The sequence below is a fragment of the Malaclemys terrapin genome, chromosome 4 (assembly GCF_027887155.1).
Source record: "Malaclemys terrapin pileata isolate rMalTer1 chromosome 4, rMalTer1.hap1, whole genome shotgun sequence".
Classification (NCBI taxonomy): Eukaryota; Metazoa; Chordata; order Testudines; family Emydidae; genus Malaclemys; species Malaclemys terrapin.
Window position 1 is genome coordinate 59,571,389 of NC_071508.1, and position 21,066 is coordinate 59,592,454.

A 21,066-nucleotide genomic window follows, 5' to 3' on the forward strand; every position below is an offset into this window, starting at 1 on the left:
GATGTCTATGATTAATATTTTGTTTAATTCTCATTTAACCTCTAGTTAAACTATTTCTTGAAAACTTAATTAAAAAGAGAGGAAACTCCCCTCTCATATTTACAGACCAAAAAAACAAAACTAAAACTAACTCTCTAGATCTCTCTAGAAGAATTACCTTAAAGAAAGATTTACTTGTCATAAGTGTTTATAAAACATGGGGCCAAATCATGAGCCCAGGTGATCCAGTGGCAAAGAACCTTTGTAATGCTGACAGACCCCGGTTGTCAGCGGACGGAAGCGAACCTGGGACCTCTGAAACTTAGCGTACGAGCCTCAGTCTTCTGCAGGGGTAATCAATTATTTTTTGTCAAGGTCCAAATTTCTTGGTCAAGATATTGTCAAGGTTCATACTCCAGAGAAAATACAAAACCAATAATAATGATAAGTAAATATAAAGATATTGCAGTCCATTTTAAAGCGTCTGGTGGTCTGGATTTGGCCCACGGTCCGCCTATTGATTACCACTGATCTACTGCATGAGCTAAAAGCCACGTGGCTCTTAGCCAAGGCTGTAGCAGACTCGTTAATCTCTAAATGGTCTAGATACCACTAAAAAGGAACAGACCACCACATCAAGCAGGCATGGTTTACACTTTCAAGACCTGTCTGAGTTCTATAGCTGTGAAAACGTGCACAATTCCTGAGAGGGAGAACCTCAATTTTTCAATTCTTATACTGCTGCTCTCCATCGTCACAGCCTCAGTGGAGGGAGTGAGTTGGGAAAGGTCAGGATACTCAGAAGGGAAGTAGTTCATATGCATGGAGTTTTTCCCTCATTCTCCCAATGATTCCCTTATGACGTCATCCTGTCTGTGGTTCAGAGAGACGTAGTCTGCTTTTCCCTGTGCCAGCAGGTGTGACTCTAGCTTGCACTCTCGTCAGGGCTGGAATCATATCTTCTTTTCTATCTGCAAAACACCACACACGTGCATACCTTCTCCCACCACTGTTTTAATACTAGTGCAGCTCCAGGGGTGAACGTGACACTATACACCAGGTGCCAGCATTTTTAGCTCCAAGATAACTAGAGCTGTTCTGACTAGTGTCAGGCAACATTAGTAAAAACCTCAGCAGTCATTCTACACTAGTGCTCCCAGGGTTGCTAGCACTGGGAAAACAGCAATGGGAGCTTTATGTCTCTGTATAGTAATGACCCGAGAATTCTTGTCCAAAGAGATGTCAGAATGGTCAAAAACTCATAGGTGCGTCGTAATAGTGAGAAATGTGGAAAAAGTATTTGATGTCAAATACTATTTTACCTCTAACGTGAAAAGGCCAAACTAATGTCAAATATTTTTTGTTAAAAGTAAATAAACTTCAGGCCTGAATACCTGTGCTATATTCTACTTCCAGCCCCACCCAAAGTTCTGCAACCAAGTTTAAAAAAACCCCCTGAAAAATTAGTTAATAATGTACATGCTAGCAGAATATAATGTACACAGCCACTGTTACAAAATTAGTAGAACTTTATCAGCTCTGCAGCAAATGGATTAAAAAAAACAAAACCTGCATTAACAGACAAGATAAATAAAGCAGAGCTTTCATATTACTTTAAGTTGGCTGAATAATGTCATTACAGGATGGTTAGAAGCCCTGCAGCACAGAGTTATGGCACAGAACAACACCAGAGGGGGTACTCAGAGCTAGTAAAACAGGATTTATTATACCCTGTGGAGCATTTGGAGTTTTGATCCAGTAGAGATTTTCAGCAACATATGAAAATTTCCTAGTGGTGCTTGGTCCTACTGCAAATAAAGTCATGTTGTTTCACAGGGAAACAACATTATCTCAATATCAACAATAAAAATACACTCACTAATTATCCTCTGTACCTATAGAATATAGTTAGCAAGAGAAGGCAAAAATAAAACATGATTCTTTGTTAGTGAGCACACAAAACCAATTAATCCTCAACAGTTACCAGTTGGCTTCTCTTTCTAACATGATGCTCAGCTTTCTCACAACGTTCTTGTTCCTGTGGCAAACTTACAAATCCTAAAAATTTAAGTAATTTTGAAATAGGAGGACTGAACAGTTTTTCAGAACACAGACTTGTTTGATGAAGAGTAAAAAGAAAACGCCTTTGGAGTGAACACAGGGAAAACTTTAAAGAACTGCTCTCATTTCTTCCTACTCTCCCATCTCATGGAGCAAGAGGGAGAGTAGTGAGACATGAGATCAGTGATGATTTGGGTGCACTGGGGAGGAGGAATTTGAATTTGAAGCGGTAAGAGACTGAAACCAATGAAGAATTTGAGGAGGGAGTGATATGGTTGGAGCAGCAGTATTTTGGGTAGGCTGCTGGGGACCAAGGTATGGGGAGGTCAAGGTGGAAAGAGTTAGAGTAACCAAAGTGAAAGATGAACAAGATGTAGGTAATAGCAGAGATTATGAAGAAAAGGTGGATACTGGAAGAAGAGGAAGAAGCCAGATGATTTAACAGCAAAACCAAACCAAACCCAAACTAGATAAGAATGAAGAACAGGAGTACTTGTGGCACCTTAGAGACTAACAAATTTATTAGAGCATAAGCTTTCGTGGACTACAGCCCACTTCTTCAGTAGTCCACGAAAGCTTATGCTCTAATAAATTTGTTAGTCTCTAAGGTGCCACAAGTACTCCTGTTCTTCTTTTTGCGGATACAGACTAACACGGCTGTTACTCTGAAACTTGTAGATAAGAATGAGAAAGGAGAGAGAAGATGCTACTGCTGCTGAGGTTGTGAGACTGGGAAACAGAAAGGGAGAGTGAAGTTGTCAGTGAGGATGGAGAGAGTTAAGTGGAAAAAAAGTTATGTTTTGAAGAAACTGGGCCAAAGTCTACTCTCATATTGGTGTCAATCCAGAATGACTTAGTTTTCAGCTGAGTTATAAAAGGTATGAATTTACTCCTTGTTCACAGTAGTAGTGTAGAAGAGACATTTTGCTCAATGAGTGTGAAATGACATCAGGAACACCAAGTAGAGATATTCAAAAGACAGTTTTATTAATCCTGAAAAAAATGAAACAACAAAAAATCTGTTAGGTGTGTGACAGAAAAAACAAACTTCCCACCTGCCATTTTTCTGTGGAATTACGCTATTTCCAGAGACCTCTGCTGACAAAGAGGAAGGTCTTGACTTGCCCAAAAGGGGAAAAAAAAGTACCGTATATTTTATTGGGTTAATTTAAATGCCCCAATATTTGCCTTATAAGAAATGGTTATGTCTTCAGTGTACATGCCTACATTTGCATCAGTATCCACTAAATTTTGGTGCTTCAATTTTTAGACACAAGGTTTGATTTTCAGAGGTGCTGAGCACCTGCATGTCCTAGTGACCTAAGCTGGCATTTGGGTGCTCAGCACCTCTGAAAAAAAAATCAGGCCATAAGTATTGCAAGTTGGGCCTCATTAATAAGGGTTCCAGTTTCTGAGAGAGTTTCAAGTTTATATTCAATTAATCAATTGCTATTACTGTTAGAATGTTTTGTGCATATACCATTCTTTGCAAAAGAGTTAAGACTTTATTCACAGAAAATAAAATTGATCTCTCTGCCAAATACATATTTGAAATCTTTGGAGCACAATGGAGGAGTTAATAAATATGTTCTCATATGGGAATGACGTGTCTCATTTCCACTGCAATTCTTATGAACAGAACATGCCTCAGGTCCAGTCAAGTTTGTTTTCCTTCCACTCCAACCACAAATCCATGTTCACATGAATTTTATATTTTTTCCCTAGGAATATGTATTAATGCTACATTTACACAGTAGTTCTTGTTATTACAGGAAAGTGGAAGCGAACTGGTGTACAGTGAGAGAAAGGATTATATGGAACTACATGGAACTCTCCATGACATGATCTTCAGATATTTTAAAATTTGAGCTACATAAAAAGATTTAGATTCTTTTTTAAAGAAGGTGTAATACTTTTTGGTGTTAGCTAGACTCTTTCACTCAGACATTTTTTAAAAACATACCCAAAGTTGTTTTTTTTACTTTACTGTTTTTAGTGAATTTAAGACACTGTAACAACCAGGGGCTTGTTAAAAATCATAACAGAAACCCAAATTGTAAACGTTGTAAAACACTACTTGCTGGACGAGAGCCACATGGGAAAATTTACTAGAATTTTGTTTAAAATTTCTCAAATCTCTTTCAATTACACTAGATTTTCCTATAAAAAAAAGAAAAGGAAACATTATCATAATTTGTTTGTAATTTTGTCACCACCAGCAGGATAGCAGATTCACACATTAATTAAAGTAGCCTTTTTTTCTTTTTTTCTCATTCAGGTACAAAATTTCACCAGGTCAGTTTTCAAGCAAAGGTGAATTTTCATTCTCTTCCCCTCCCCGCCCCCCCTCAAGTTTGGAAGTGGAAAATGTCCATTCTCCCAAAGCTTCACAAAAATACCACACACTTCCCCCCCCCCAAATTTCTGGGGTGCAAAATTAACTGTTGACAAAATATTTTTCACCAATTTTATCCAGCTCCCATTATAACACAGATAGGTGGAACAGTATGACAATAAACAAAATAATAATAGCTGAGAATAAACTCTCAATCTAGCCTCATAGCAAGGGCAGTACATAGTTGCACTGTCCCAGCAATAGTATTGTGATTCCAAAAATCACAGTTCTCCCGCACGGCCCTATTGCTCTAGAGCAGACCTTCCCCTCCATCCCAATCACTCCAGCTCAGCTGTGCTAAGCAGTGCACTGGGGGGGACAGAGTGAAAGCTCTGCCCATTCCACACACACATCCTGCCCACCTTCATGACATGGGATGTAGAAGCTTCACAGAGGCTACCGTCCCTGCCCACGCCCTGTATGGTTAATCCACATTGTGGACGAATAGGACAGGCCATGATCTTGCTCAGTAATAATTATTTGCATGTGCATGTTATACATAACACACATGCCTTTCCTGTATGGAATGGCAAGCCCACCTCTCAGATTTTTGGTTACCAAAGTCATGACTAAAAACTGGAAATGCCATTTAAATAGAAAATGAGATTCAGTCAACTTTTGTACTCCACATCAGATAAGCTTCTCTTCACTGTATGAAAATAGTAAATAATAAAACTGTTCTTTATATCCCTTACACCGGACTGTCCCTCCTTTGAATAAATAAGGATCTCTCTATTATATTGAGCCCAATTCTCCTCTAACATATGCCTGTATCCAGATTCTCTCACTCCTGTTAGATATAATCTTACTTCACAAGTAGCTCCTTTGACTTCAATGTAAGGTACTACTTAACTATTAAAAAGCAATCTGCACACTATATATGCATCAGTTCTTACCCCTGTAGCCCTAAGAATGCCCCAAATACCAAATGGCAGACTGTTGTCATGATATTTACCCAAAAGGTGGCATGCAATATATCACTGGAAAACTAATAACTCACTGATCATTAATATTCTTACCTGATGTATGTATGGTTATCTCACAAAGAACTTTACAGATGTACTATGGAAATATGTGACTAAAATGTGTTTAAACCAGGCAAGTCAGGGGGAACTAATACACAGGTTTTCTCCAGACAAAGGAAAGAGGCCAACACCTCATACCAGATGTGGCTACTCATTGGTATCAGAGATCTCAGGAAGATATCATTTGCATTGTAAAATCACCAGTGGAGGAGGAACCAGCATGGAGTCTACACCGGAGGGTGTGGCATCTACACCCAGCAAGGGAAAGGAACTTTCAAAATTTACTGGACTATAAAGGGGGGGTGGGGGAGGGAGCAAACCCATTTGTTTCCTCAAGAAGTGGATCACTGAGGCCTGGTCTACACTAACCCCCCAATTTGAACTAAGGTACGCAACTTCAGCTACGTAAATAACGTAGCTGAAGTCGACGTACCTTAGTTCGAACTTACCGCGGTCCAGACGCGGCAGGCAGGCTCCCCCGTCGACTCCGCGTACTCCTCGTGCCGAGCAGGATTACCGGAGTCGACGGGGAGCACTTCTGGGTTTGATTTATCGCGTCCAGACAAGACGCGATAAATCGAACCCAGAAGTTTGATTGCCTGCCGCTGAACCAGTGCGTAAGTATAGACAAGCCCTAAGACACGAACACTTCGATTCTGTAAGGCTGGAACAGCCAGTCACATCGCAGAAGTTGCTGTAAGTAGGGAAACCATCCTGAAAAAGAACTATAGCTGATGAAGTTAAATTTTAGAATTAGGGCTTTTCTACACTTGAAATGTTGCAGTTGCACCACGGTAGTGTTTTCCGTGTAGACACTACCTATGCTGACAGGAGGGATTCTCCTGTTGGTGTAGGTAATCCATCTCCCAGACAGGTGTTAGCTAAGTCGACAGAAGAATTCTTTCACTGACCTAGCACAGTCTGGGGGTTAGGTTAGCTTACCTATGTTGCTAAGAGGTGTGGATTTTTCACACCCCTGAGTGATGTAGCTGGGTCAACCTAACTTTTCAGAAGCCTTAGGCCTTAGAAGCATGTTTTACTTTTGTTTGTTTGTAACCATTTTAATCTTTATTCTTTCCACTTGGTATCACTTAAACCAGTGGGTCTCAAACTTTTTTACTGGTGACACCTTTCACACAGCAAGCCTCTGAGTGCGACCCTCCCCTAATAAATTAAACACACTTTTAAATATATTTAACACTATTATAAATGCTGGAGGCAAGCAGGGTCTCGGGTGGAGGTTGACAGCTCACGACCCCCCATGGAATAACCTCATGACCTCCTCAGAGGTCCCGACCCCCAGTTTGAGGACCCCTGACTTAAACCTATACTGTTTTGTTAATACACAGTTTACTTTTACCATAAACCAACTTCAGTGATTTGTTTGGGGGTTTGTCATCACCAGTTAATAAACTGCTGTGTATTGTCTCTTTAAAGGAGCAGCTAACTTAATAACCTCTGTGAGTGTTGAGTAAGAGGGCTGGACATCTGTGGGGAACTTGGGAGTTGGGGTTCACTGATTGTTACCTGCTAGGCAAGGTTTGGACTGGCAAAGTCCTAAAGAGTTTGCTGGCAGGGCAGACAAGCAGGAGCTAATCCGCATCTTAGCAGAAGCAGAGCTTTCATTTGCTGAGGCTGAAAAGAGTAACAGTGGCTCCCAATTATGGGAACCCTAGCAGGTTGTCCCAACCCCTTACTTACACATATAAAAAGATTAATTAGGAAATTCCCACCCATAAAACTTTGTAAACTTTGAATTGAAGTTGCTCAAGTGTATTTCTTCAATGGAAGGGCTAAAAGGAAATACATTTTCAGTAAACGGTCACACCCAGCAAAATATTTGTCTCCAAGCTGCATCCCACTACAATCATGACACTCTTTGACCCTGACACAAATGTTCTCTTTATATATTCAATTTCAATTCACTATGCCAGGGGTGGCCAACCTGAGCCTGAGAAGGAGCCAGAATTTACTAATGAACATTGTCAAAAAGCCACAGTAATATATCAGCAGTCCCCCATCCACTACCCCCCTCCAACTCCCAGTTGCACCCCCAGTGCCTCCTGCCCACTGGCAGCGCCGCCAATCAGTGCCTCCCCCTCCCTCCCCATGTCTCCCGCCTGCCGTAATCAGCTGTTTTGCAGTGCACAGGAGGCTCTGGTGGGAAGGGGGGAGGAGTGAGGACATGGCAGGCTCCGGGGAAGGGGCAGCGGCCTTGGGGGAAGGGGTGGAGTGGTGACAGAACCTGGGGCACAGCAGAGGGTTGAGCAGTGAGCACCCCACAGCATATTGGAAAGTTAGCATCTGTAGCTCCAGCCTCTGAGTATGCCTAATATGCCTATACAAGGAGCCGCATATTAACCACTGAAGAGCTGCATGCGGCTCCGGAGCCACAGTTTGGACACCCCTGCACTATGCTGTCATCCTCATTGTACACCTCAAAGAACTGAAAAATTACATTGCAACGCACAACTTTAACTCCAACCTATTTATCTTTTATTTCATTATACATTATAAATGTACATAGGAATATAATTGGTTATGGGCTTTTTAGTAGTGTGTACTATATTATCCGATTGTTTTAGAGTTATAATGTAAATACACAGAAATCTGCATGGAGGATTGTTGATGAAACTGGGCTAACACTCAGATTGGTATTATGTTTTATGGACTCCTTCCTAATGGTTTCCTTCCTTTTTAGTTAATGTTTGCACACTGAAAAAATACACTCAAGCAAACTTAACTCTAAGTTTGTGAAATTTCTTGTGTTAGAAAAAAGAATGCTGTTTATTACAGCATAAAACCAGCATAAGTGAGAGGAAAATCACACCCATTACATTATGTCTTATTGAAAGATTTTGGATTAAATCAAATCATGAACTGAAAATTACTCTCCGTTTCCCTCACCCCCCCAAACTCAATGAGCTATTTTCCACAACAGAACAATTTAACAATTGTAAGATTCGTTATAATCTTAAAGGCTGGCGAACCTCCCAGACACTTGCACAAACAGAAGAAAATATAGTTACTGTTTAGAGTAGCTTAGAATGTTATTTCGAAGGGAGGAGGTTAACAGTGGAAATGCTTGTCAAACTTTGGTTTACATCCTTTCTAAGGGCTGGTCCACACCAGGGCCGGCTCCAGGCACCAGCCCTCCAAGCATGTGCTTGGGGCAGCGCCTGGAGGGGGGCGGCGCTCACCCGGGGAGAGCGGGGCCGCGGCCGGGCTCTCCGCCCTCCCCCAACGCTCCGGCCAGTTGCGGATAGCGGGGCCGCGGCCGGGCTCGCCGCCCTCCCCCGGCGCTCCGGCCATTTGCGGAGAGTGGAGCCGCGGCGGGCTCTCCGCCCTCCTGCCGGCGCTCCGGCCAGTCGGGGATAGCGGGGCCCCGGCCGGGGTCGCCACCTTCCCCCCGGCGCTCTGGCCGACCAGGGAGAGCGGGGCCGCGGCTGGGCTCGCCGCCCACCCCCCAGCGCTCCGACCCGCCGGGAAGAATGGGGCCACCCTCCCCCGGCTCTCTGGCCGACTGGGGAGAGCGGGCCCACGGCCGGGCTTGCTGTCCTCCTCCCGGTGCTCTGGCCGGCCGGGGAGAGCGGGGCCCCGGCCGGGCTCGCCACCCTCCCCTTCCATGCTCCCTGCCGGGGGGCGGCAAAAAGCTTTTTTGCCTGGGGCGGCAAAAAAGCCAGAGCTGGCCATGGTCCACACTAACCCCCTACTTCAAACTAAGATACGCAACTTCAGCTACGTCGAAGTATCTTAGTTCGAACTTACCGCGGGTCCACACGCTGCAAGCAGGCTCCCACGTCAACTCCCCATACTCCTCTCGCGGAGCAAGAGTACCGGCGTCGATGGCGAGCACTTCCAAGATCGATTTATCGTGTCTAAACAAGATACGATAAATCGATCCCCAGAAGATCGATTGCTTACCGCCGGACCCAGAGGTAAGTATAGACGTACCCTAATAGGCAGTAACTCTTCCAATTCAGAGTCAGAGTGCTGAAACTAAGGACAAATGACACCATCTGTTACTTCCATCCTGCACAAAAAAGTTCTGTTTTAATACCAACACAAATTCTGTGCTGAAATTCTGCAATCAAATGTCTCTATTTCATGCAGATTATACTACATTAATATTTAAAAAGTGCACTGAGTAACAACCTGGAACTAATTTTGTACATTCTTATGTCTTCAAAAAAAGCTTAAGATAAACATGATACTTAGAGAAGATAAAAATAGACAGAAAAATCTAGTTGTGTGTCTCTTCACAGATTTCTCTCTACAAGTCCCATATACTGTTGTTATAAGTTCAATTGATCCGTGCCTTCCTATAATACACAGTGGGGATGATTTTACAAAGGATGCCTTGTGCCTCTACAGATGTGGGACAAGAGTTTTTTTTATTAATAGTACCAATTAACCAATTAATAAGGCCATCAAATTACACAAGAGGGAATGCTATAATACAGATGCTAGCTAGAAATTCTGCATTAGGTGATAATAGCAATTCAAATATGAACAGATTTTCTTTACAGAATAACATAGTTCTGAATATGCACCACACACACTGCTATTGTATTGTACAATGACTATCTCAGCAAAACGCAGAACCTTTGTTTCCATGAGGTTCTTAACGATGGTCTCTTATCTCTTTACTAAATTGGATTTACTCCAAGGTCTTCTCTAAACAAAGCATTATCTCCAGATATCACCAGAATACTTTGGTTTGGCAACCTACTATATCACACTAATACATGATCATCACAATAAGTTATATTCATAAATCTTAGTGAAATGACAAAGTAAGATGCTCTGATTATGGACCATTAAAGCAGATGCTACCATCTGGACTACTTCAATCTCACTTTACATACCAAATTCAGGTTAAACATGCAAACAATAATTGGGTTAACAAGATCCATATTGGAACAAACACATAATTCACAGTGTTTATTAGAGTCACCTCAAATTTGATAAAGATTTTTCTGTCATAATTAAGAATTTTCTGCTGTATTTTTGCGTAGAAATTTGTGCAAATGGAGTAACAAAGTGATGTTCTTGTATGAAAGTATAAGTGAGTAATTAGAGATGGGCCCAAGCAGGAATCCCTGATTAAAAAAAAAAAAAAAATCTCTGCATTTCAGGACTGTCTAGCTTTGATCTTTGCAGATTGCCTATGACTTAAATTTTGGATGAATCAAAATCCCAGTTCCAATGTTGAGAGTGTTTGAAATCCGGATCCAGGTACTGCAGATTGAACCTATCTGTTGTACTTACTTCTCTTGCACATCGGGTGACCAGATGTCCCAATTTTATAGGGACGGTCCCAATTTTTGTGGCATTTTGTTATATAGGCTCCTATTACCCTGTACCCCCTGTCCTGATTTTTCACATTTGCTATCTGGTCACCCTACTTGCACACAGGGCCAGCTCCAGGCACCAGCCGAGCAAGCTGGTGCTTGGGGCGGCAGCTTGTAGGAGGCGGCATTCCGCCCAATCCTAGGGCGGCACGGCCGCTGTTGTTGTTGTTGTTGTTCCGCTCCGGCCGCCCTGTAGGGGGCAGCGGCGTGGAGGACGGGAGCGCCCTGGAGCAAGCCCGGCAGGGCAGCCCGCATCATTCCCTCCCAGCCGACCGGAGTGGTGCAGAGCCCTCCCGGCAGGAGGCACAGCGGGAGGGGCCGCGTGGCAGCGCCCCGCTGAAGCCCTGGCTGCCCCCCTTCTCTCTCTCCCCCCGCTTCCTCCCCCTCCCCCCACTAGCCGGGGCACATCTGCAGGGCAGGGAGTCCCCCTGCACCCTGGCTCCGGCCGCGCCGCAGGTTTTTTGTTTTTTGTTTTGCTTGGGGCAGCCAGGAAGCCACACAATCTGGTGAACTCTTAGATGTAGCCATAGTATGTGTGTGATTCATTTACTATGAATATTCATGAACCTTCTATTACTATTCCAAATTAACACAAGAATCGCATATGAGGTTGTGGATAAGCACTTGCTGCTGTCTACACCACAGAACCAGTCTTTAGGCCTGCTGCTCTCTCCACACACCACCACTTGCCTCTTCAGTACCTAGGGCGGCTCCCTGACCCCTGGAAGCAGCTCCACCTTCAATGAGTGTGAGCCTATCCTGAGATTCTAGGGGAGAAAACCAAGTCTGCCATCTGTACCTCCTTCCCCTAATGCAGACTCCAGTTGCTTCACACTGTCTAGCTTAGCAGCATGTCCTTGGGTAGTTTGTAAAATGCCTCTAGCCTCCAATAAGGAGTTCAGGCACCATCGCTGCCAGCACACTGCAATTTTTCCATAGTCTAGTCTGTCATTCCCCATTTCCAAACACATGCTTTAACCACTCTCTGTGGCTACCATAAGCCTTTTTAATTTCTGGGCCAGCATACTAAAGATCCCTTCCGCCTCCTCCTGATAGACAGCTGCTTTCTTTCCTTAATCCTCCACCTTAATCTTGGACTACTTCACATTTCACATGGATGATGCAATTTAGCACAGACACAGTGTATATTATTACAGTTGAGAAAACATGTCCCCTTAACCATCAAGCTTTCCACTTCTAATATTCTATTTAAAGAAAAATGGTTATTAACAATTATACGCAGCAGTTTGCATAGTACATCTTCAAACTCACATGGAAAGAAAAATAATAGAAATGATTGTTCCAAGTTTTTAAGGAAGCCCTGGCTTTCCCCATTATTTAATTGATTGTCAGGCAGATAGCCAATTGTCTTCTTTACGTTCCAACAATGATTGATTTTATTGTCCCAAGAAAATCATGACAAGATTAATTCCAGGCAATATTTTCATTTTTATTATTGTGATAATTGCAATTTCTGCATTATGACCTTCAAAAATTAAACAAACATGCCTCTCTCTCTCGCTACACGTGCATGGAAATAGCTTATGTACCCCATGTGTTGTTTTTATGTATTAGTATCCATGTGTAATGACTATGCTCTGCACTGTACTACCTTTAATTTTATTTAAAAAAATACCAGAGAAAGTACAGAAAGTGTATAAAACTGCACTAATCGAGTTAGGCTTCAATCTAGCAATTATTTATGCACCTGCTTAAAAAAAAAAAGTGATGTCAAATACCCAATGCCAAAATTTGACAGACATCCCTTCTAAATGTTGTTATTCTATAAACATTGTTATTGAAACCAAAAAATTACTTCAGTTCCTCAATATAATCATACAGAAAGAAAATACAGCCACTATTTTTACAGGACATAGAAATTATATTTTCTATTCCTTCTGTAGGCTCTGCAAAAACAGTTATTTAATTCTCAGGTAATAGCTATTCTGGCACCAATGAGGATATGGGTGCACAGATAGCTAGCCAAGATCGAGAAAGTTAAAGTTGCTGTTAAACTAAAAGCAGCCATATTCACTGTTATGCCAAATAAAATAAACAAACGTTTGCCCCATGGTGGGGGGAAAAAGGGACTGGTTCTGCAAGGTGCTGAGAAGGGGTGAAGTGTGGTCACTCACCCATGCTCAGATAGCATGGTGGTGATGATTGATATATTTATATCTACACAGAGATGAGACAGGATTAGATTAAGAGAGAGCAAACACTGGAACACTTCGTTAGAAATCATCTGTCTTCACCTAATGGCTCCGTGGTCAGCACATCATACTGCCATAAGAGGGACTCGGATTAAAAAAATCAATTCCAGAGTCACAGCGTCAGGACTCCTCCTCTGCAGAGATCCCAAACCCCTCTTCCAAGTTCACTTACGATACGTCCACACTACCCGCCGGATTGGCGGGTAGTGATCAATCTATCGGGGATCAATCTATCTTGTCTAGACGCGATAAATCGATCCACGAACGTGCTCCCTGTCGACTCCGGAACTCCACCAGGGCGAGAGGCGGAAGCAGAGTCGACGGGGGAGTCGCGGCCGTCAATCCCGCGCCGTGAGGTAAGTCAATCTAAGATATGTTGACTTCAGCTACGTTATTCTCATAGCTGAAGTTGCGGATCTTAGATCGATATCCCCCCCCAGTGTAGACCAGGCCTTAGAATTCCATGATAGGTTTGGCATAGTGTTAAGTTGCTCTATGTCGCAGAGTTATACTGCCATGCAATTTTTGTCGCTTCTGATACACAGGGAGAATTGAATGGAAATTTACTACAGTCACAGCTCCCTGTGCAGAAATCATTCAGTTGTTACAAACTAAACATATGGCTAAGCACATCCACAGCACCTCATTCCAGGTTGGACTAGTGAAATGGAATTTACATGGGGGTATCCTTGAAAATCTCTCAGACGTTCCGGTTATTGCAGAATATGATGACCTACCTGCTTAGTGGAAAGAGATGGATGAGAGTCCATTGCAGCCTGTGCTCCATGGGCTACTTTGGCTTACCTTATGAATTATATACAGCCCTATATGCCAGCACGATGGCTGAGATCAGAATAAGTGATTTTGTTGACAATCTTCAGACACACACTCTTGCAGACTGGAAAGAAGGTGTTCTTAGTGAAGGACCCCAATTGTGGAATTTGTCCTCACTGGTGGACTGTCAGCACTAGAGTTTATTAGCACCCAGAGCATGACACAAAGCTCATCTTTTAAATCAAATCTTGCAAAATGGGTTTAAAATTTAAGGTATTGTCTTTTCATATTTTTGATTTATAAATGCTGACTGATTTACTTGTGTTCATACCTGGAAGCTACTGTGATGTACAACAATGGACAACTTTCCCAAAGATTATTAACGAGAGATCCTGGATGCTGAACATGGGCAGCTTGTGAACTGCTGGTTGGGGGAGGCCCGCGCCACTTCCCGCAGCCCCCATTGGCCTGGAGCAGCAAACCGTGGCCAGTGGGAGCCGCGATCGGCCAAACCTGTGGACGCGACAGGTAAACAAACCGGCCTGGCCTGCCAGGGTGCTTACCCTGGCGAGCTGTGTGCCAAAGGTTGCCGATCCCTGCCTTACACGAATGGAGGAAGTAGAGAGATTTTCTACTCTGGAGATTCTAGCCATAAGGCATACACAAATATTTAAAAAAATTACATCAACCCACCACCACCTCTGAGTAATATTATCTGTTTTACAAATGGCAAACATGAGACAAAGAACACAGATCTCCATACTGCCAGTTCTGTGGATTCCTAATTAGTAACTTTGCAAATCATCAATATAAAACAAGCAATGGACAAGTTGATCTAGAAGTTACATAGGCTTTGCTGATTTTGTTATTTTTAAACAAAACTTATCTTTGAAATTAAAGCTTCTTGTGCTCATTGGCTTCTACATATCAATGAATTGCCAAATAGATTTGTAGTGCTACTGGGAAATGCAAAAAGTGCACAACATCCACACAAACAAAGAAGAAAGAATTGCACCAAGTGTAACAAGAACACAAGAGAATGTAAATAAAAACATTGAACTAAAAATCTATGGGAATAGTCATTTAGCTACAAGAAGTGCCTTCATAAAAGCTGGAGGACGAGACAGGGACTACTATATTGTAAAGAGGGGAAATTATGCAGCCAGAGTCCATCAAGGGCATCTTATCTCCTTAGTTGTGGGGGATCAAATAAAGTCAGAGAGCTAATCATCCAGGGAAAAATATGGTCTCAATTATTGCTTCAGGCAATGCCTCAAAATAAACTGGCAAGCTGACGTAGCATAGAAAATTTAATATACCATGGAAAGATATTGACAAGCTGGAGGGAATTTAGAGAAGAGCAATAAAAAGTATTGCAGGCTGGAATTCTTGGATTTTGAGAGATTACAAAAACTAAATATGTATAACTTGGCTATTCAACTATTTTGGGAAGTCAAGGATGGCAAGGGGGAGGACATGATAATATCTACAAGTATCTGAATGGTGTAATCCCCTTTTGTGTGATGTCTCTGGAAGTCATTTTTGAAGCCTTTTATCTTTCCCCCAAATTGTGAGCATCGCAGGTGGTTTTGTATCCTAGTGCATTTACTTTCCAAGTTACCATTTTGTAACTTTAGAAAATACAGAGAGGCCTTGTGTGATAAACTGCATTTAATGAAAATGTGCCTATGTTTATACTGTTGTGAGCCTTCATACAGCTTGTCACACATGTGGTGGACCTCATCCAATGCACTAAATGCCCCAATAACAACTGCGTGGGTGAAAGAAGACAATCACTACCCTCTCAAAAGAACTCACACAGAAAAATAATAAAAGACAAGAACACTGTATCACCCGTGGGTGAGCACTTTTCACAAAATGATTACTCCATACCCCACCTCGCAGTCCTCGTGCTCAAAGGAATCCTGCACAACACCTTGAAAACAGGAGCCTGAGATCTTGCTAGACATTAGATACTCATGTTTTAATAAAGGCATTGATTTATGGCTTATTACAACAATCTGTATCCCACTAACCCCCTTCTTTTGTCTTATGACTGAAGAGGTGTTAATGGGCCACTTCACCTTGAATGGTCCCTTAGAATATGTGTTAATGATTTATGCAAAACAATATATGCCACCTTGTATTTAGCTGTGACACTCCCTGTAACTTTCCCAGACATGAAGAAGAGCTGTGTCTAGCTACAAAGTTAGTCTCCTTCACCAACAGAAATTCTTAATAAAGATATTACCTCACCCACCTGGCATGAGGGAATGTATTTTTACAATAAAGAAAACCTTTAAAATATAGGAAAATACTATCATCTCTATTTGGATAAATACTGAATGTTCTGAATTATATTAAAAATCTTAAAATAGACATTTAAAAGGAGGTGATAGTTGTAGACCCTGAATCTTGTAAACTGATTAATACCCAAGCCTAGGAGAGCCCCACTGCAATGGGGCTTCATGTAAGAACAGGGCTATGCCTGCACAGATCAGCAGGATCAGGGACTTCATTTGTTGGAAACAAACAGATGGATGGCTTGGAAACATTTTCCCATTTTGTTCTACGGTCAGCTGGTATATACACAACACACACAATTATTTACCGGGGCTTCTTAATACCAAAAGAAAAATGAGAAGAGAAGAAAGTTCCCCTAAAAAGACCACAATCAGGAACTGAATGCATTGCAAGAACCTTATCAAGTTATTATAGTGTGTTTTCTAATGCAAATCTCACACCACAGACAAATTAATTCTTTTTATTAAAGCTAATATTAAAATGATCTAATACACGGGTTAAGGAAAGAGTGTCTTATGATCTTAATCCATTAGCTACCCAGACACCCATATCCACTAGTTTGCCTAATGTATTTTCTCTTACCATTTTAAAAATCCTATGACCGTGAAATTGACCAAAATGGGCTGTGAATTTGATAGATCCCTAAGCAAAGTCAACACTCATGAAATAAGAGATCATTTGACATCACCCTATACTCTTGCCTCCCATATCTTCCCGGGTTGCAAATATACGTAGATGTACCCTAACGCACAAGTTCTACAGAGCTGCAGCTACAGCGCTATAGTATAGACACTTGCTACAGCGACAGAATGTTTTTTTCCACCACTATAGTAAATCCCCCTTGAGAGACATCACCTAGGTCATTAGAAGAATTCTTAAGTTGACCTAGCAGTGTCGATACCGGGGCTTAGGCTACGTGACCTCCGTGATTTATGCAGGGGCCAGCGTGACTGACCCCAAGGCCGCCCCAGCAGCCGGCTCCAGGGCAGCTACTCACGTGGCCCCGGGACAGCCACACCAGACGGCTGCTCTGGTGGCACCCAACCGGAGCAGCCACGGTCCGCAGCCCTTGGCAGCTGTTGCCACTGGGCCCGGGTGTCCCCCCATGCCCAGCCCCCTAGAGCACTCCCCTCTCCAGGTCCCCGCAAGATTTAATTACAGGTGTTTTTAGTATAAGTCCTGGACAAGTCATGGACTGTGAATTTTTGTTTATTGCCCATGACCTGTCCATGACTTTTACTAAAAATACCAGTGAATAAATCATAACCTTATCTATGAGTGATGTAGCTAGATCAACCTAATTTTTAGGTGTAGATGAGGTCTTAGAAACAACAAAAGTCAAGCTCCTGAGAGCTTAGAATTGATTGTGTGTTGTGTGGTGAAAAAATAATCCATAATAATAATAATAATGTTATCCCCCATTGTTCCATACATGGTGTCTGTCCTCTTAGCTATTTTATTCCCTTTGGTAACTTATTTTCTGAATTAGTCATTGGATAAACACTTTCACGCCACATTACATAAAATATACTTGAATCCAGGTTTCTTTCACTCTTGCAGCAATGAGAACGAAGAAACAAACAAAGCAGGACTGAATGCTGAAAGCACAGCAGTGCTATGAATTGCAGCTCATGCAACAATATGTACATTCCTCTCTTCCACTTAACTAAGTTTGGCTGCAACAGGATGTACTCAATGACAGCACATACTCTGAATCAACAGCCTTATGTCAATAAACTAGTTTATTAACCCACCAGCATAAATTCCGTTTTAAAGCCTTCTTAACCCAACAAGAATAAACATGCATAAGGGAGTCTCTTCATGAGTCATTTTCATTTAAAATTAATGTCTCAATATTACTGGCGAAAGAATAAAAGTTCCTATAATGCAAGGAAACAAAACCAAAAAAAGGAAGCAGGAAACCCAGCTTTACACTTAGTTTACAGACACTCACAGCACACGTCTAACAAAACACTTACAGCACCTTAAAATAATTAACAAAAACATCCAAGAACAGCCTGTGAGATGGGTGTTTACACAGAGGGGAAACTGAGCCACGGAAGGCTGGATTACTGCGGGCTCTTACACTGAAGTGAGTCACCCGACTCTGGCACCAGTATTTAAACCGAGAGCAGCTCTGAGCTCATGGCGAAGTGAAGTGAGGTGCCCGAGGACACAGAGCCAGTCAGTGGCAGAGGCTGGGGTAGCGCAGAGTTCTGGGCTCCCAGTTGCCCCTCAGCCTTGTCACACGCAGCCCCCGGCTTGCTCAGGACACAGCGGGCAAGAGAACCGCTAGGGGTGTCTTGGAGGAGCCCCAAACCCAGCCCGTCCCCAGCCGCCCCGCGAGGTGAGCCAGCACTGGCCGAGTTACCGTTTGTTGGCGGGGCACAGCACAGACTTAGTCCCTCCCGCCGAGGCAGGCGCGGGGCTGCCCGGCGGCACTGACCTGAGCGGCCCGGTTCCCCTCGGCGTGGCACCCCGGGGCGCGCGCTGTGCCCCGGCCGGCGCAGCTGCGCGGGCGCTGTGCTTGTTCTTCGGGCTGGAGGAGACGCGCGCGCGCAGCGGCCGCCCCTGGCCGCGCACTGGCCCCTGCGCCCCGCTGCCTAGGGCGAGTGGAGTCCGGCTGCCCGAGTCCGAGCTCCAGCGCCATTGGTTCTGGGGACGGGATCGGCAGGCAGCTATTGTTCCCACGTGATTTGGAGTGGAAGCGGGGGGAGAGAGGGGAGGGCAGTGCGGGGTACTGGCTCGGCGTGGTTGCCTCGGGGCAGGTGTTTCCCGGGGCGCTGGCACACGGGAGAAGGGGCTCAGAACAGCCCCGGGGTCACTGGCTGCACACGGGGGCAGTTGTAGCAACACTTGCAGGACCCAAGGGGAGACCCGGGCGGTTGGCGTTTCTTTGCCGGTTAGATCTTTCCCGCTCAGTAACTACATTCGGGTGCAAACTTTCCACGCTTCTCACTACAAAGTATTTGGTTTAACAGGCTTTCATGGGTGCAGTAAAATGCCAACACGTAGGTCTCGTCTACACCCAGAGTTGTATCTCTCTAGTGGTATAGTTAACGCGGTGCAAGCCCCTTAGCGTGGCTGCAGTTGTACTGGTCTAAAAGTAACAGAGGGTCCTGTGGCACCTTTGAGACTAACAGAAGTACTGGGAGCATAAGCTTTTGTGGGTAAGAACCTCACTTCTTCAGATGCAAGTAATGGAAATCTCCAGAGGCAGGTATATATCAGTGTGGAGATAACGAGGTTAGTTCAATCAGGGAGGGTGAGGTGCTCTGCTAGCAGTTGAGGTGTGAACACCAAGGGAGGAGAAACTGTTTCTGTAGTTGGATAGCCATTCACAGTCTTTGTTTAATCCTGATCTGATGGTGTCAAATTTGCAAATGAACTGGAGCTCAGCAGTTTCTCTTTGGAGTCTGGTCCTGAAGTTTTTTTGCTGTAAGATGGCTACCTTTACACCTGCTATTGTGTGGCCAGGGAGGCTGAAGTGTTCTCCTACAGGTTTTTGTATATTGCCATTCCTGATATCTGACTTGTGTCCATTTATCCTCTTGCGTAGTGACTGTCCAGTTTGGCCAATGTACATAGCAGAGGGGCATTGCTGGCATATGATGGCATATATAACATTGGTGGACGTGCAGGTGAATGAGCCGGTGATGTTGTAGCTGATCTGGTTAGGTCCAGTGATGGTGTGGCTGGTGTAGATATGTGGGCAGAGTTGGCATCAAGGTTTGTTGCATGGGTTGGTTCCTGAGTTAGAGTTGTTATGGTGCGGTGCGTGGTTGCTGGTGAGAATATGCTTAAGGTTGGCAGATTGTCTGTGGGCAAGGACTGGCCTGCCTCCCAAGGTCTGTGAAAGTGAGGGATCATTGTCCAGGATGGGTTGTAGATCACTGATGATGCGTTGGAGAGGTTTAAGCTGAGGACTGTAGGTGATGGCCAGTGGAGTTCTGTTGGTTTCTCTTCTGGGCCTGTCTTGTAGCAGGAGGCTTCTGGGTACACGTCTGGCTCTGTTGATTTGTTTCTTTATTTCCTTGTGTGGGTATCGTAGTTTTGAGGTCTAAAAGTGAAAACAGTGGTGTAGCTTACCTCCAGACAGGAAGGGTAATAAACTACATCAACGTAAGCACTTTTGGACTGGTTATAATTGCATCCATGCTGGAGGTTGTACCAGTATAAATATAAAATATCACCTCCAACCAAAATAGTTATACCAGGGTTTGGTTACAAAGGGATGGCAGGAATCAGGACATACTCTGAGCTCTGCTATTGACTCCGTGTGTGACAATGGACAAGTTGTGATCATTGCTACTCTGTGCCTCAGTTTCCTTGTCTCTAAAATGGAATCATTAAGACTTGCTCTACCTCTCAGCAGTGTGTTGAGCCTTAACTCATTAAAATTGGTAAAGTCTATCTCGGTATCTAAATGGGCTTTCTTACTAGTGCCTTGGGTCCTGATTCTGTAATAAGCTCTGTAGCCCTCTTTTTGCAGGATCAGAGCCTCAGTGATTTGAGCCTTTGAGTGGAAGGTGATGCAGAAATGCACTGTATGGAAAAGATTTTCAAAAGCACAAATGGCTATTTAGCACCCAATTCTCCACTGCTATTTGTGCCTTTGCAAATATCCCGATTACATTATTGCTGAAATGGAATAATAAATTTAAAAATTTGGCAGAACAGTGTTATCAAACAAATATTTGTTGAGACAGATATTTCTTGTTGCAATACTACTATTCTGTACCAAGAATTTTCCAGGAGTAACTAAAACTATGGATATAAACTTTTGATCCAGAAAAAAAGCCTCTCCAGAGATATAGAAACAAAGTAAGGCCTGGTCAGCACTTAAAAGTTTTACTTGTATAACTTATCAGTTAGGGGGGTGATTTTTTTACCAACATATTTATGCTAGTACAAACCCCAGGTTAGACTCCGGTTATACTGGTATAAAGGTGACATATTAG

At 43.3% G+C, this 21,066-nt stretch overlaps 1 protein-coding gene across 8 annotated transcripts in view; it reads right to left on the reverse strand.

Annotated features, from left to right (window-relative positions):
- PPFIBP2 (PPFIA binding protein 2) overlaps window positions 1–18,736 on the reverse strand; it is a 189,600-nt gene extending 170,864 nt beyond the window's left edge. For 5 of the 8 annotated variants that reach the window (XM_054025792.1, XM_054025791.1, XM_054025789.1 and 2 more), the window contains exon 1: window positions 18,477–18,565. The gene's annotated coding sequence lies outside the window, so the exon portion shown is untranslated. Of the gene's footprint in view, window positions 1–18,476 lie in introns of all 8 variants that reach the window. The other 3 variants (XM_054025787.1, XM_054025784.1, XM_054025785.1) reach the window with 2 other exon arrangements.
- Between the last annotated feature and the right edge of the window lie 2,330 nt (window positions 18,737–21,066).